The sequence below is a fragment of the Vulpes lagopus genome, chromosome 7, assembly GCF_018345385.1.
Source record: "Vulpes lagopus strain Blue_001 chromosome 7, ASM1834538v1, whole genome shotgun sequence".
Lineage (NCBI taxonomy): Eukaryota > Metazoa > Chordata > Mammalia > Carnivora > Canidae > Vulpes > Vulpes lagopus.
Window position 1 is genome coordinate 119,973,676 of NC_054830.1, and position 18,370 is coordinate 119,992,045.

General features: G+C 41.4%; 1 protein-coding gene across 2 annotated transcripts in view; it reads right to left on the reverse strand.

Annotated features, from left to right (window-relative positions):
* LOC121496136 (synuclein alpha interacting protein) overlaps window positions 1-18,370 on the reverse strand; it is a 149,820-nt gene that overhangs the window by 40,720 nt on the left and 90,730 nt on the right. The window lies entirely within an intron of this gene.

An 18,370-nucleotide genomic window follows, 5' to 3' on the forward strand; every position in this document is an offset into this window, starting at 1 on the left:
GTAAATTATTTAATACTAGGCAAACTGAAATTGTGACCCATTGAGTGATTGTCTACCACAGATGTGTCTCCCACTGAACCATCGCTCAGGGGCATTTCCCAGTGCTCTCTGGCATGTGACAGAGTGACACAATGTATTAACACTTCACAAAGGAACCCTGCTGTAAGATTCCAGACTGCCCTTCCAGTGTTGGCAATGCTGGGAACCACCAGGAGGGGAAGGTTGCAAAAGGAGAGTGAGATGGCGTAGGTTAGGCTTGTTTCTTTTCTTTTCCTTTCCTTTCTTTTTTCTTTTCTTTTATTTTCTTCTTTTCTTTTCTTTTCTTTCTTTCTTTTTCTTTCTTTCTTTCTCTTTCTTCTAATTTTTCTGCAAAGCTTTAAGATTGGTTTGCATTTGAGTAAGTGTCTGGTAGAGACGGAGGATGGTACTGTGAAACAACAATGCATCTGGAGGTTACAGATAAGACCACCATATCTCTCGATTAGCCTCATGGAAGGCTACCGTGTGCCTTCTCCTGGAGCAGGATGACAGAACATGGGTCTCCTCCTCCATCATGATGATCATGCTTCCTCTCTGGGACACTCTCCTGACTAGACAGATGACCCAGCACCCTTGGAAACTTGTAGGCACTGATTTATAGACTCCTCCCCTTTCACTTACATTCACACCATCTCCCTTCAAAACGAAGAGGTTTCAGGATATGCCCTCCAACTAGGGGCTTCCCATCTCTCTCTCTTCTGGAACAACATTAGGTAGGAAGTATTTAATCCAAAAGCATATGTTTGTGTGCATACTTGGCTATTAGGACACAAGCAAAAAATACAAGAGATGGGTGTATTCAGGTCTGTAACTTCTAGGACAGTCCCTACCACTACTTCTGGGGGTGAAAAGAGTGTACAAGTTATTAAAGATACCTCAAATTTAGATCACTGGTCATTACTGTTCCTACTGCGATGTGTTCTAAAAGGAAGCAAGCTAAGGAGGTGAGAGTAACTGTTCTGAGCCTGAATGCTCTGTAACTGTTGATGGGTGGGGTCTTTCCCCCCAAACAGACCCCAATTTGGCACAGGGTTTCAGAAAATCTGCACTAATTGGTCTAGTTCCGAGACTTTTAAAATCTACAAAGAAAATACTATGAGCTGTGGAGGGAGACCTGGATTCTGTCCAGTAGGGAACAGGTATTCAGAAGGAATGTTCCAGAAGGGAAGGAAGGTATCTAGATACTGTTAAGCTGCTGCTTCTCTTCCCTTTCACTGGCTCTGGCTCTAAGTTGTACACAGTACTTGGCACAGAGCAGACAATTAACAAATGCTAGTATTTGAATTTGAATCTCACTTTGCACAACGCATTAAATCTCCTTGTAAATGCCCAAAGCGCATCCTTCTCAGGGATTTACGGCTTCATATCACAGGGGACAAAAGTCCTGTTAATAAACTCAGAGGAGTGATAATCACCAATAAGAGCTGGATTTTCTAAAGTTATTTATGAAACGTAAATATGCAAAGGCAAAGACTAATTCCAGTTGGTCCATTATAAATTTAAAAGGTTTCTTATCCTTTATAGATCCATTTTCCCCTAAAAATGTGAAGCTATGAAAAATTGTCTGCCAGAAATTTCTGCCAAGCTTTTCTCTCTTCCTTGCAAGAACACATGGTTACTTATTTAAAACAGCAGAGAGATAGCAGACATAAAGTTTATAATGTGTAAATATGCCTTTAATTTTATCCATCAACTTTTCTGAAAAGCTTAAAATACAGTGGCCAACATGTGTGTGTGTGTGTGTGTGTGTGTGTGTGTGTATGTGTGTATGTATATATTCCTTGGCATTTCAGAGATACTCATTATTAAGTATCGTGTTTGCTAATATTTTGCCAATTACCTTGATTCCTTTGGAACTTCTTGAAAATGTGTATCTCAGGTTGTAAAAAAAAAATTTAAAGTCACATAACTTAGTAGACCAATACAACGAGTGCATTGTACCAATATATTTAGGTATTGGATAAGGTCGTGAGTTCAAAGGGCTTCTCTTTTATGTTGGCTTTATTTACATGTGAAATTTTTTCCAAGTGATACAGGGAAATGGATACCATATGTTTCCCAGCTGTTTTGTACTGACAGGAGCCATTAAGAACGCTCTATGGAAATGAATTCTGTCTGAGTCTTGTGAAAACACTTCTTTCCACAGAAGGGCCTAGAAACTGAGGAAGGGGCATCAACATTAGGCTTGTTGTCCTTCCTCTTTTTCAAACCTCGGGCACTTTTTTTAGGCTCTGAGTGAAGTCTATGCTTTCTAGTCTGTGTCTTCTTGACCGGAAAAAAAAGTACCAGTTTTGTGAAATTGATTATTCTAGAGAGTCTCATGAGAATGCTCCAATTTATTACTACATAGTACTCATCTGAGAAGGAAGGGCAATTTTTATAAGACATATGACAAAACTTTAGATTATTTCTAAGTTGGAAAAATGAGCATTTTAAGCAGAACGTTAGAAAAGGGGCGACTAGTGATTGACAAGATTATAACTTTCAAATCTGTAAGTCTACCCAAATTTCATTTATACTGTTGTTCCACCCCAACACTGTCATCAATTTCTTTTAACACATGGAAACAAAGTTCATACTATGCTATAGTTACTAGAGAGATTTTGGGGCTAAACTTCTTTTCTGGAAGTCACGAATAAAGGCCTCATAGGTTAAGTTTTAAATCCCTGAAAATTTTATCTATTATCTTATTAGATCTTTACAAGCTCTATGAGAACAGGGTCTGTGTCCAATTTACCTATCACTCAAAACACTCAGATTACTTTACATAAATAGGGTCTTTTCAAAGTTCTTTAATGACTTTTTGGTTGAATGGATTCATTTTAACATCTTACGCAAGTAAACACGTCTAGTATACCTTAAACCTGTCTACCTGATTATGTCACAAATTTTCTGAAATGGTTGGTAGGTAAATGCAAATGTTTCTCAGGCTGATTTATAGGCCATGGGGATCTCTTCCAATCTAACTGGCATTGAGAATGTCTCTGAGCTCCAACAAGCTGGTTTCCAATTGCCTGCTGACCATCCACATTTTCCCTGTATCTTCAAAAGCATTTAATGTGAGCCTAGGATGGGTGTGCTCTATTTGTCACAGGCAGCATGTTCCAAAGCAGAGGACTTTGGAGCATGTAATGGAGGCATACCTCCTTCCTTATTGCTCCCTCCCTTTCTCCTACTCATCCAGCACACACACTCTACTATGTCTTCTTTGTGAACTTGGCCTGGGTCACATGACCACTCACGCAGTCTGCCAAGCAATCCCTCTGTGGAGCATCGCTGGCTCTTCTCTTTCCTTTACTTGCATCTCTCATCCCTCCAGGCACCAACTCCTGCTGTGGCCTGATCAGAGAATCACAGATTTTTCTCAAATCTGGTTCCTCTTTTCCATCCTGTTATACTGACTGGACCACTTTGGAAACTTTCCATGTCCTTTACAAAGTTCTAGCTACTTCTCTGGTCTCCTTTTATAGTCAAGTTATCCCTCTTTATATAGGTTGGATTTTGTCACTTAGCTCAAAATCCTCAGGTGGCCCTGTATGTCTATGAGATTTACCCCTACATAGCATGCATATCTCTGCAGTATCTAAAATGGCCATGCGAATACTTCTGACTTACAGAGTAAGGAAGCTATATGCCATTCTACTCTCTTTCTTCCACTAACTAACTCAAGGAGTCTCAAGTTAGTGCTACAGTGAATTTAACTCCTTTCCAAAACTTACCATCTCCCTTTAAGATAATGAGACTGCAGACCCCAGGCTAGGAGACCTTCAGAAAAAAAGAGTTAACAGGAATGTTTTATTTTTATCACATTCATTTTAATAATGACCTTGAATTAACTGCAAGTGACACTGGTTTTCCACTTACAATACCGATGTGCAATTTCTTTTGAAAACAGGTATGATTTAAATAAGACATTTGAGGAAAATGTTAAACAAATAATAGTACAAGTAGTTTACAGGAAGAGCAAAAATAACATAAGGCGGCTTTGGACATAACATATTGTGGAAACAGTACTTGAATTACTAAGTTTTGGGAAACTGGCTTTCAGAATAGTAACTAAATTCCTTAGCATAGGATGTAGCAGGGTATTTTTGTTGTTTTGTTTTGTTTTGTTTTGTTTTGTTTTGTTTTGTTTTATTGGTGTACCTCAGAGATATTGTGGGTTCCATTCCAGACCACTATGATAAAGGGAATATTGCAATAAAGCAAGTCAAATGCATCTCCTGGCTCCTCAGTGTGTATAAAAGTCATAGCCATGCTATTAGGTGTGTAACATGATTAGGTCCAAAAAACAATGTACATACCTTAACTAAAAATACTTTATTGCTGAAAAATGCTAACCATCTAACCATCAACAAGTCGTCATCTTTTTGCTGATGGAGGGTCTTGCCTTTATGTAGATGGCTGCTGACCCATCATGGTAATGAGTGCTGGGTAGGCTGTGGCAATTTCTTAAAGTAAAACAACAATGATGTTTATCACATTGATAGACTCACTAATGATTTCTCTGTAGCATATGATGTTGTTTGATAGGATTTACCCAACAGTCGGATTTCTTTCAAAATTGCACACAATCCTCCCAAACCTTGCCACTGCTTGATTAAGTGAATGTCATATTCTAAATCCTTTGTTGTCATTTCAACATTCTTCATGGCATCTTCCCCAAGAGTAGATTCCACCTCAAGAAACTGATTTCTTTGCTCATCCGTAACAAGCAATTTATCATCCACTCAAGTTTTATCATGAGATGGCAGCAATTAAATCACATCTTCAGGTTCTACTTCCAATTCTAGTTCTCTTGCTGTTTCCACATCTGCAGTGACTTCCTCTGCTGAAATCTTGTACCCCTCAAAGTCATGAGAGGCAGGATCAACTTCTTTCAAATTCCTGTGAATGATGGTATTATGACCTTTTTTCATGGATCACAGGTGTGCTTCAAGTTATCTAGAATGGTGAATCCTTTTCAGAAGGTTTTCAATTTACTTTGCCCAGAGCCATCAGAGCAATCAAAATTTATGGCAGCTTTAGCCTTACAAAAATATATTTCTCCAACGACAAGACTTGAGAGTCAAAATGACTCCCTGATTCATGCGCTGCAGAATGAATGTTCTATTAGCCAGCACAAAAACAACATTCATTTCATTGCACATCTCCATCAGAGCTCTTGGGTGACCAAGTGCATTATCAACGAGCAGTCACATTTTGAACGGAATCTTTTTTTTTTTTTTTTTCTGAGTGATAGGTCTCAACAGTAGGCTTAAAATATTCAGCAAACCATGTTGTAAACAGATGTGCCATCATCCAGGTTTTGTTCCATTTGCAGAGCATGGGCAGAGTAAATCTAGCATAATTCTTAAGGGACCCAGGATCTTCAGACTGGCAAATAAGCACTGGCTTCAACTTCATGTTTCCAGCTACAGTGCCCCTAACGAGAGTCATGTGTCCCTTGAACCCAGGACCTGCCTTCTCCTCTCTTGCTATAAAAGTCCTAGATGGCATCTTCTTCCAACAAGAGGTCTGTTCCATTGACATTGAAAATATGCTGTTCAGCGTAGCCATCTTCATGAATGATCTTAGCTGGATCTTCTAGGTAACTTGCCACAGCTTCTACAGCAGTATGAGCTGCTTCCCCTTGCACTTTGCTGTTACAGAAACACCTTCTTTTCCTAAACTTCATGAACCAACCTCTGCTAGTTTCAAACTTTTCTTCTGCAACATCCTCACCTCTTGGCCTTCATTCAATTGAAGAGAGTTAGAGCTTGCTCTAGATGAAGCTTTGGCTTAAGGAAATTTTGTGGCTGGTTTAATGGGACTACTAAAACTCTCTCTGTATCAGCAATAAGGCTGTTTTGTGCTCTGATCATTCGTGTGCTCACTGGAGCAGCACTTTTCATTTCCTTAAAGAATTTTTCCTTTGCCTTCACAACTGGACTGGTGCAAGAGGCCTAGCTTTCAGCCTGTCCTGGCTCTTGATCATGCCTTTCTCACTAAGCTTAATCACTTGTAGCTTTTGGTTTGAAGTAGAGGCATGCAACTCTTCTCTTCATTGGAACCTTAGAGGCCCTTGGAGGATTATTAACTGGCCTAATTTCTTTTTTCTTTTTAAATATTTTTAAAGATTTTATTTATTCATGAGAGACACACAGAGGCAGAGACAGAGGCAGAGGGTGAGGCAGGCCCCCTGTGGGGAACCCAGTGTGGGACTCCATCCCAGGACCCTGGGATCACACCCTGAACCAAAGACAGACGCTCAATTACTGAGCCACCCAATCAATTAGCCTCCTTAACTGGCCTAATTTCAACGTTGGTATGTCTCATGGAACAGAGAGGCCCAAGGAGAGAGATGGGAAATGGCCACTTGGTGAGGCAGTCAGAACACACACAACCTTTGTTAATGAGGTTTGCCATCTGCTAGGGTGTGGCTCCTAGGGCTTCAAGAAACAATCGTCAGAGTGACAGCAAAGACCACTGATTACAGATCAACCTAACAAATGCAGTAAGAATGAAAGAAGTTGAAAAACTATGAGAATGACTAAAACGTGACACAGACACGAAGTGAGCAAATGCTGTTGGAAAAATGGCGCAGACAGATGTGCTTGACACGGCATGACCACAAACCTTCAATTTGTAAGAAAAAAATGCAATATTTAAAAAGCACAAGAAAAATGAAACACAATAAAAGGAGCTATGCCTGTATTTATTTTCAAATTGATCTTCTCATTTTAAGCACTCATCATTGCCACATCTTGCCATTGGGCAAGATTCCCCTCCCTCTCTGGCAATGCCCTTACTGCCTTCTCTGCCTGAGACAAGACTCATCTGATGAGCATCCTCTTGGGGGTTGCCTCCATGGTGCACTTCCTCCAACTCTCCCGGCAAACAATTGAGATATCCTTGCCCGTCCCTAGAGTTGTATATTTGTGAAGCTCTTTTGCAACTCTTCACACATGCATCTGTCTCATTATCTGTCTTGAAAGTTCCTCTAAGGCAAAGATTGCTCATGAAACTCCTTGTGTTTATAACCAGCCATCTGTCTAGGATAGCATCTCACAGATATTGGGGCCCAGTGGCTTATCTTTTAATTAACGGATGAATGAAGGGGGGAGGGTGGGAGGAAAGGAAGAAAGGAATATGTTAGACTCAATTTGCAAAGTACAATACATAAATATGAGTCTTGTAACAATGAGTCACTCGTCCCATTTTGGGCACATCGCGTTGAATATTTCAAAGGCAGGTTAGTAATGTATTGAAGATAGTCAGACATTTAGATGTGCTGCATATCGAAATATTTTCATATATTTCCTACAATAAGTCCCAAGCCTTGATTTCTTCATGTGTAAAATAAAAGGGTTAGGCTATATGATTGCTAAGACCTGGTCCATCTCTAAATTTCTATGACTATATGGAATGTCTACAAATAACAGGGCTCTCTATTCTAAGTGACTCACTATGAAACGCTATAATTCTTCTGGATCCATGTCTTTCAACAGATCTTACAAATTTATAATTATGAGGCTAAGCTGATTGCTGACACAGAACAACTCGTTGGCTCTTGGGACTGATAAATTAGTATTTTCTTAGGAAGATAATGTACAGTTTGCTGTTGCAATGGTGGATCCAATTTTTAAGACTGAATATCAATTCTGGCTCCCCAGATGCCTATTTATTTTACTTCTATATATGGAGTTATGTGTCTGTATTAGAAAATCAGCTGTAGATATCAAAAAAAGAAAGAAAAGGGGTATGTCTTTAGGATAAAATAGTGTTTCCCTACTATTTACTGTAAAAGGTAAATGAATTATATTTTTCATGAGAAATAAAATGGTCAGTTTTACTTTTAATCGCCTTAAAATGTACATAACAATATGCTCCATGTCTACAGCTACCAGGAGTCTAGCCACCTTCAAGGACATACCTGTTAAGTTCTCCAACATTCCATTTCCTCTATTTTTTGCATTTAAGGGAGGGACATTAGGAAATATCGGGAGTCAGCATTACTCATGAGTTTCCTTAACTCACAATAAACTTACATTTTGCAATAAATAGTGGGCCCACTTATTGCAAACATCTCAGGTCTATAAAGAATGCTGACAGGTAACTTATACCATCTCATGACAGTTGGAAGAAGGGTCTGGAGTCTGAGGGTGGATGACCTGCTGGGTGCTCTTCTACACCATCCTTAGAGACTACACTGTAACTTGATCCAAAACAAGAGCTGGTTAACTCTGGATTTGGAGAATTGTTCAAGGCCATTATATTGGGAAGAACATGTGTGAGGAATGCACGTTTCTGGAATGTTCCATGGAATTGCTTGTTCATCTCTTTCATTGATGCCAGAAACCCTTTACTGAGGGTTTTATGAATAAGAAGGGGGAAAACAGAGCACTTTCTCATTATAAAAATATCACCTGATTTATTCACATTAAGACATTAAATACTACTGGAAAAGATTCACAGCTTTGGTTCTAAAGTTCTGACTTTAAGTGGCTGTTGGTGTCAAGCAGCTGTTGAAAGTGTCAGATTTGTGTTTCATTATTTCCAGCTCTGCTCAGAATTGTCCAGACTTGCTCATATAATTTTGTGCCCTATCTGTACCCATTTTTTATTTGTTTGTTTGTTCTGTGAAAACTCACAGAAATATTCAGGCCCTTACTACACTAGATAGAAAATATACTTCACCAAAGAGGCACATTCCATCATGAAATCAGGCTCAAAATTTTGACAACCCTAAACCTTTGAGCTTCAAAAGTACAGTTTATGTAGAATAGCAATTGGTGGGTCTGAAGAAAGTGCATGGTTTCAGAGTCATTCTGTCATCTAGAAAGTATGCTGACCTTCATTCTGCCATGAGCAAAACCTTTCAAGTGCATAAAGTCTTATATTCACTCCAGGCCCACGTTCCAGGCTCCTTTCTTTCCTTCTCTCCCTTGTTGCGCTGAACTGTAGGGAGAGACACAGGTCCAGGGACCATGTCCACACTCAGCAAGCAGAGCAGCACTGAAATGGGGGAGAGCTTGCTCTCTGTGGTATCTGGAAGCTCAGCGTGCTTGCTGCAAAGTGCAGACACACACCAGTTTTAACTGAAGGTGGCGATGTTTTACTGGATTGATCTACTGTCCAGGACAAAGAACACCAAGTTACTGCTCTTCTGTGAGGGAGAAGAGGAGGCAGATGGAGGTGGGCGAGGATTGGAAAGTCCATACTCTACTCCCTGTCTCACTATTCTCCATCTCCAACTGGTGACTCCCCCAATGCCTGATTCTTTTATTTCTAAAGATGGAGCGAGGTATTTACATTAAAAATAGAGCTTCAGGCCCAAGGAAGGAAAAAGAAGGGGGTGTGTCTTCAGAGTGTAAGAAAGAGTATTCCCTACTGTTCCCTGGTGAAAAGTTAAATTGATTCTATTTTCCATGAGAAGCCAAGTGGTTAAGTCAGTGTAACACGGTCTCATTTTGAGAGGAACAGAGTTTAAAGTCTGAAGGGGAGGAGAAATGGGAGCAAGGCCTAGAGTTGGCCTGAGGCCCTCTCTTCCTCTTGATAGCCCTCCTGGGGTCTGTTCACAAGAGCTCCCACCTGGACCCCAGTTTTTAGTTACAAGGCCTCAGAGAGAAAGAGCAGGTACAGTGGAACAAAAGCCGAGTGCAGACAGAAGCTTTCCCCAGGATGAATGAATGGCAGAGCTACTTTGTTCTGTCTTCTGGTACAGCTCTGTATGCACTTTACAAGCACTGCTATAAACAATGGGGGAAAAACCTTCTGTGTATTTTAAGAATTTCTCAAAATGATGTTTTTTAATTGGAATGTTCCTGAAATATACTCTGTTTAACATTTTAAAATTGCTAATATCATATATTTGCATAAAGCTTTCTATGATTGAGTACAACAAATCGTTTCTGTATGTGATTTCATTAGAGGTTTATGCAAAGACTCTTACAGGATGGATGAGCAGTTCTTACATATTCTCACTTGAAATAAATGAGAACTCTGTAAGTTTTAAGAGTTATGTTGCAAATCACATAGCGTGCTGACTCTTCCACCAAAACTGAGGTTTCCTAACTCCAGCTTTCCTTTCATAAAGGGCATAACTGCCTTATTAAAACTACAATTATTCCTTAAACATGCAGCTCATATTTTCTTCTAAAGATTTTATTTATTTCAGAGAGCACGAGAGAGTGCGTATGTGCATGTGTGCACCCAAGCATGAAGGGGGGAGGGGGAGAGGGAGAAGCAGGAGCAGGGAGCCTGAGGTGGGGCTCAATCCCAAGATCCTTGGATCATGACCTGTGCCAAAGGCTTAACTGACTGAGCCACCCAGGCGCCCCCGTATTTTCTCTATTTGGGTCACATATAGGTAAGTGGAATTCCAGCAACCAGTGGCAAAATCTGGTTGTACTCATTTCAGATTCATGTGGATCTAAATCCCAATCTCTGCTCCCTGCCTAGGTTTTGGTAACCACTTACTAAGAAGCTTCTGGGTGGGAGCAAAGTTAAGAAAATAGTTTTTCTTAACAACTTTTCTTAGAAACAGCTGAGTGGAAGAATTTCCTTACTTTGTTTATCATTAGTGGCATTAGCCTAAATTTAGAGTCATCTTATCACTGATAAGATTTTTTTTTTTTTACCTCTTTCCATGAAGTTGGTTAGAGGGGGAAACGAGGAGTTGTCGTTACAGGGTGGAAGGGCACAGTGCCAGAAGAAAGGAACAGGTGAACTTCTTGAGATTCCGGGGTGGGAAAGGGGGTCAGAAGTCTTAGAAGAGGCCACAGTGGCCTATCAGCTGGAGGGGGCATATCCAAGTGAAATGGATGGGGGAAGGCCGCTTGACCCTGTTCACTGGGCCTGGGGCGGAAGGGGTGCTGGTAGGACGGGTCAGGTATGGGGTAGGGGTTGTGTAGTCTTGTTAAAATAGGGGTTCTAGCATGGCTTGCTGGGAGATTTCAGGCCTCTCCGACCCTGTCAAATGCAGATATAGCACAGACCACACATTCAAGATAATGCATATCAAGGCCTGAGCACGAAGGTTGGCACTTAACTATCATTTTTGAATACCAGTTATCATGTGAAATAGAAATGCGTAGAGTGCCAGGATATTTTGATTTTCTCTGAATAAGGGGGACCATACAGATTTTTAAGCAATAAGGGTCTCCCATCCAAGTACTAAGCAGGCCGGACCCTGCTTAGCTTTTGGAGATCAAGATGAGGTCAGGTGCATTCAGGGTGGTGTGGCCCTGGACTAAGCAGCAGAGGGTGCTGATCAGAAGTGCTTGGAAGCTCTTGTTCCAAGAAGTGCTTGTTCTTTCACCTGACAGTTCCTTCAACTGGTTGAATGTAGCAGTCCAGCATGTAAGCAAGAGATACAGGAATATAATAAAGCTTGTTCAGAAATGTCAAATTGACAGAATGCTAAAATACTCATATAGGGTCCGTTCATTCAAAACACATTTGCACATGGTTCTGTGTATGTGGTTCTAGGGGTGCAGAGGTGAATGAAATAGGCATAATCCCTGTCCTAATGAGGGAACCAGACAGTAAAGCAAGTATACAGATGAATAAGAAATTACAAAATGAAAGGTTCTTTGAAGGGAACACATAGCATATTAGAGTAGAGAGCAGCTGAGAAGCCTCATGGTGGAGGTGACATTTAGGCTACAACCAGGGGAAGGAGAAGTTGCCAACTATGTGAAAATCTGAGGGAAAATACAAGAGATGAGATAATTTTGTGGAGATCTGTGTAGAAGGAAGCATATTTTCAAATGCCTAAAGCAGGAAAGAATCTGGTAGTTTCTATAGCTCTTACATCTAGAGGAGAGTGAACCAGGGTGAAAGCTATCAAAGGTGATATTGGGGAAGGCTGCCAGGGGCCAAACCGATTTGGGGGTTTCCTGGTCACAACAAATAATTTTAACAGAAATAGGGTGTCCTGGGGGGATTTCACAGAGAAGTGAAATGATCCACTTCACATTTTAAAATATACGGTTCAGTCCACTCTGTGGGAAACAGGATGGGCAAGGGTTGGTGGTGGAGAAATGGGTGAGACGAGTTCATACTGTTAACCCAAATGACACATAAAAGTGGCTTGGCCTAGGTGGTGGCTGAGGAGATGGAAAGAAGGGGATAGATGGGCATATATTTTGAGCACAGATGAATCAGGATCTGGTGATAGGCTGGTATGGAATGCGAGGAAGAGGAAGGATTCTGGCCGCAGTTACTGAGCCGGTGTATCTGTAAACTGAATCCCCAGTACTGAGGGAGCATCTGAGGAGGAAGTTGGGGAATGGCATTCAAAGGTTCCTCTTTAGATTCCATGAGACATCCAACATAAGACATACCGTTGGCAAGTAAGGGCATGGCTAGAAGCCCAGGCAAGCATGTTAAGTGACTTTTGAAGCCATTATAGTGGATGAGCCCCCAACCCAGAGAGACTTGGAGACTGAGAGGACAGAGGGTCCTACTGAACACAGAACCCACTTGTATATTTAAAGTTGAAGTAGAGAAGGAGGACTCGCAAAGAGATAAGGAGATTTCAGAGTGTTGGGAGAAAAAGGAGGAGAGAAGTGGTATCACAAAGCCAAGAGAGGAGAATGTTTCCAGAAAGAAGCCAATAGTCTCAAATAATTTGTAGGGGCCAACAAAGAGGCGTGTATTCATGTCAACAGATGTGACAATGTGGAAGCCTTCCCTAGGGAGGTAGAGGTCATATTGGAGATACTTCAATTGAAGGACCAAGAGAGGGCTGGAGATGGGGGTTTCCCTAACTCTTTAAAGCAAGTTGGTTGTATTTGGAAGGGGGTGAGAGGAAGTGGGGAGAGAAAGGAACAGAGAACCAGAGTGGGAGCCACGAAAGGGGGGTACTGTTTATTTGCCTTTTTTTTAAAGAGAGAGAGAGAGAGAGGGAGAGGATGCCTGCAGGGGTAGGAGAAAAAGAATGATAAACAAGATCCTTGCCCAGTGTGGAGCCCTACGTGGGGTTCGATCTTACAATCCTGAGATCATGACCTGAGCTGAAATCAAGAGTCTGATCCTTAACTGACTAAGTCATCCAGGCACCCCCTGTTTGTTTGCTTTTTAAGACAGGAGGTGATCAGAAAAGTGTTTGTATGATGAGGGAAATGACCCTATAGAGAGAAAGATACTGATAGTTCAGATAAAAGAGGAGGCTGAAGGATTAAGGTGTCACACCAAATGAAGAGAAGCAAATGATGAGCTGGCCCATACCTCAGTTATGGTACAGAACCCAAAGAAGGGAGGGTTTTTTTTTTGCATTTTCACGCATTCACTTGCCCACCCATATCTCAGATATACACATGGCTTCAGTGCCAGGCACTGGGGATTCCCTAATAAACAAGAGAAACTGCATTTAGTCTTCTAGAGAAAACTGACATTAAACTAGCATCATATTGTTAATAATTTTTTGAGACACAGATATTTAAAAAGGAGGAAACTACAGGGAACTAGGAGATCATAAAGTTGGGAGAGCAGTGCTAATATAATCTAGGCTCAAATTGTCCCAAAAGGGAGCCACTAGACACCTGTGGCTACTAAGCAGTTAAAATGTGGCCAGTGGTCCATGCTGAAATAACATTTTGATTTATTGGGTTAAATTAAAGATATTAAATTAATCTCATCTGTTTATAGTTTTAAAATGTGGTTATTGGAACAAATTTAAATTATTTAAGTGGCCTGCATTATATTTCTGTTGGAACATGGTGGTCTAGGAGTCGGGTAACAGGGCCCTCGAGAGGTGACCCAGGAGGCGGAAGCAGGAAATGTAACATGAAAAACACACACGCTGGAAGAACTGAAGAAGGTTCTGTGATGTGCAGACAGAGTGGGGGGAGAAGGGCATGGGAGGAAGCTTGCTGGATCAGGATATGATGACTCAGGACCTGAAGGCCACAGCAGGGAGTTTCCCATTGTGTCTGGAAAACCACCTCAAGGATCTACTGCTCAGTTTAGAGCATGGAGTGACACTCATCATGGACCCTGGATTAGCATCCATTACCAAGGCATCCTAACTCATTGCTCCTTAAACTTGAATATGCACACCTCACTTGGAAAGCTTGTTTAAAAATGCAGATTCTGATCAGGGGGTCTGAGAGCCTGCCTCTCCAACAAGTTCCCAGCTGATGTGGATGGTGATTGCACCCTAGAAGGACTGGACTTTTGTAGATGCCTCTTTACTCTCTCCAAGGATCCTTCAACGAGATTCTAGAGTTGTTTCTATGACTTGAATTTCTTTTGTGACTTTTATTTGTTTAAGGGAGGAATTAGGGCAAAGGAGGTAGCCGGGACAGGGAAACCATTCTCTCTTATGACAGGAATGAACTTTGGAGGCCACGCAAGGTACAAGGCATTTGGATTCTTCTTTTTTTTTTTTTTTTTTCATTTATGATAGTCACACAGAGAGAGAGAGAGAGGCAGAGACACAGGCAGAGGGAGAAGCAGGCTCCATGCACCGGAAGCCCGATGCAGGATTTGATTCCGGGTCTCCAGGATCGCGCCCTGGGCCAAAGGCAGGCGCCAAACCGCTGCGCCACCCAGGGATCCCGGCATTTGGCTTCTGTATCACTTTTTTCCTCATCCCTTGGTTTCATGTCTTTCCCTGCCCCCCCCCCCCCCAAATGATGCTTATCCCTGCTTCCAAAGTTTCATCCTTTCTTCCTGCAGAAACTCCTGAAGTTACTTCTACCAAGATCTCTGTATCAATTTTGAGGGTGCAAGACATGTTTCTCAGAGGCCATTAAAAATGAACTATATCAGGGGAGAGGAGACTGGGTCTCCTCCCCCTAAGGTTCCTCTCCCTTTGATATTGTCTCATTTCTTTCCTATTTCCACAATACTTATAAAGTTTTAGAAAACCAGGGAGCTGTGGTGCTTGTAGCTCTGGCTAAGCCAAGACATGTTCAAATGACGAGATGAAGAGCCAAGGGTGTGATGTATTTAAGTTCTCCTTCTAGCACCTTTGTTACTCGCAACGCGACCAAAGTATTCCTTTTAACTATACTATCACCTCCTCTGCTCCTATCTTGCCTCACACTGACTTATGCCCTCTCAGAAACAGAAGCTACATGTTAATGGATTAAAGGCCAGAGATGGTCTCTCCCTCTGGACAGAGGGGACAGGTCTACCTTCACAGGTTAAGTCCTGGGCTTTATTTGACACAATAGCTACACACATGCTATAGCCGCAGAAAAGAGCAGCAAACTTTCCCTGCATGATGATTATAACTCTAACAAAAACTAGGCCTTGAGGAAAGAAATGCTAAAATAAATATAGTCACATTTTGTTTTGACAACAGGATTAGCTATAGTTTTTACTTTTCATTTTTTATAATGGATGGTTATCACCTTGGGAAGCATAATTTTGTTAAAGAGAAATAAAAATAAGTGTTTCACTTGATAGCATTCTCATCTAGATGCTTTGCTTGTATGTACATTTTCACTGTGGTGAGATAAACTGAGGGTTTGTCAGAGGTGTTGGATTCTTTGCTGTGCTGGGTTGAAGTGTTTGTGTTTTTAAAGTGAGATCTTTGAAATGCGCTGCCCTGTTCTTTGGAGTCCATTTTGCAATAGGTCATGTGAGATGGAGTCATGAGCAGGCTTTACAATTTAAACCACCCCATCGACCTTCGCTTGCAAGCTTTTAGCATTAAACCTTAATAAAATGGAGAATAGGGGGTTTACATATTTAGCATCATCTGCTATGTTACAGAAGGGTCAAGGGGATAAATTTCATGTCTATTTACTATTTTTGGTGTTGGCTGAACGCCTTAAAAATCTTAGAAAACCACATATTTTCAGAGGTTCAGAGTTTGTCACAAAATCTGCACTCAGAGGGGCTGAAAATATAGCAAATCTGCAAGGCTTTTAAGTCTACAACCAAAATGCTTTTTTTTTTTTTTTTTTTTTTTACCAGATAGGTATCAGATATGAAGTTTAAAAAGAATGGCTCTCCTTTACTCACTATCAGGCAAATTATAGTCCAGGTTATGTAGGTATGAAAATTCTTTCAGAATCTCCTCTCAACCCATCCCGGGGCCATTTATTACTGTCATATAACTGAGTTTTCAATCCTCATTGTGTCTTGTTCTTGGACCCAGAACTGCATTAATATTTATCTGCCTTCTTCCATGAGAAAATGATCCAATGAGCTTAGCAGATACATGTTTCGAGAGAATCACAAGACACTTAAAGCGCCATGAATCGAAACAAACATGTATTTGAATTAATAAAAGAAAACTCAAAGTCAATGAAACTGAGTATGTCTGATTTGAATACCATATGTCGACATATTTTAGTCCTTGTTGGAGAAAACTGTAGGGCAGAGTTAACACCCACTGCCTTGTGCCATCCCCTTCTCCTACTCGAGAACAGTGGGGATTAAGCAGAGAAAATGTGCAAATGTTTCGCAAATAACTTCCTTTTAGAAGGGCAAGTTTTTCACACATGACTTCCTTGCTGCTAATCCTTGCTTCACCCTAGTAGCCACATGTGACTCCTCAGACGATAATTACTCAGTTGACTCAACTTCATAGGGCTCTGGAGTCAGCACAGCTGGTTTTAGACTTGCCAGCTCCAGAACTTTGGGCAAACTATCCTCTAGGAGTCTTGGTTTCCTCATCAAGAAATTGGGCATAATAATGGTCCTCCCTCAGAGAATTATTCGGAGGACATATAAGCTGTTTATGGAGGACTTGGGATACTGAACACCTAGGAATCTCAAGAGCAGCTCCAAAGAGAGGCCAAGTCTATTCTCAAAGGTCCTATTTCTAGCTCTTCACCTCTCTCTTGCCTTCTTGTGGTATCTGTAATATTTTCACACGTTTTTTTCGAAACTTTTTTTTACAGAAATTTGAAGCTCGGTCATTGTGCAGTGTGATTCATAGAGGATAGCTGAAAATATTATTCCTGTCAAATATTATTCCTTTCAGAAATCTGAAAGTGCAGATTTCGATAGGAGTCAAAGCCTTCAGCTAAAGGAAAGCACCTCTAGGGCATGCTTGTGTGCATTGCACAGCTAGTGGAAGGTAGTGGGAGGCTGCCCCAGGAATCTGAGGACACTGCCATTTGCCTTTCTCAGACCCCACCATGGGGGTGACCCCGGGTCTAGGGAGAAAGAGGGGTGAACTCCGAGCCATATGTCTCACAGAGGGGCTTCCAAAGCCACCAACAGGCTCCTCTGACATTCCTGCTCCTCTCAGAACACTTGAGAAACAGGCAGAGAGGACAGGCATGAGTGTTGTCTCTGGAGCAACCTTGGGAAGGCAGGACAGGTAGGTGGGGAGTCCTGGATGCTGACATGAGGATCTGGCAGGATCTCCTCAGACCACATGGGGAGCAACCTTGGGTTCAGTTCTGAGAGTTCCATGTTAAGAAGGATGCTGCTCATTTGTAGTCATCCACGAGAGAGCAAGGATGAGCAGGATAGACTTAAAACCATGGAAGGAAATATCAACCTGGAGAAGATGAGACAAAGGTGACTGCCATCTTCAAATACTTAGTGGCACCTTGTCCAGGACAGGTTGCCCATCACTATGGGTCCAAAGGAAGAACCAGGGATGAGGGATGATAATTTGAAGAACCCTGATTTCAGCTGAATGAAAAAATGAGTCATTACGGTGGGTAGCCTCCTGACACTGCGAACTCTGTCACTGGAGCTGTGAAGTGCAGGCAGGATAATAAGGATCTCCTCTGAAGATCTGATGGACTTTAAGTAAGTGTTTTTTTTCCTTTTAAAAAACTTATTTATAATAATTATTTCCATTTGTAAGTAAACTTATAAGTGTTAAAAAATAAAACCAGCACAAAGAGTGCCTGTATATATCTTATCCTTTATTCATCAACACTTTACCCATTTGCTGTATTATTTGTACTCTCACATGCTCTCTCACGCTCTCTGACTAGATGCTTTTTGGGTCCCTTCTTCTGTTGTGAGTTAATGATTTTGCACCCCGAGGCTCCAAGTAGTAAGATTTTAGACAAACTGAAATCTTGCCGGCAGTGCTTTTCACAGCATTTAGCATAAAACCCATGCCCGCATACATGACTGACAGGGCCATACAGACTCTGACCCTGACCTTCTCCCAGACATTACGTTCATTTTGATCACACGATTGCAGATTGGTTGTTCTTTTTCTTCCTCATCCATGCTAAGCTCATTCCTGGCTCAGGGCCTTTGTACTTGCTACTTTCTCTGCCTTCAAAGATCTTTCCTGGTTGTCACTGGCTGGGTCCTTCTAACATTTCCAGACACCTACAAGTGCCCTCCTCCAAATCCTCAAAGTTACTCTATCATATTGCTTTGAGTCACCTCTTATCACTGTGTGAAATGA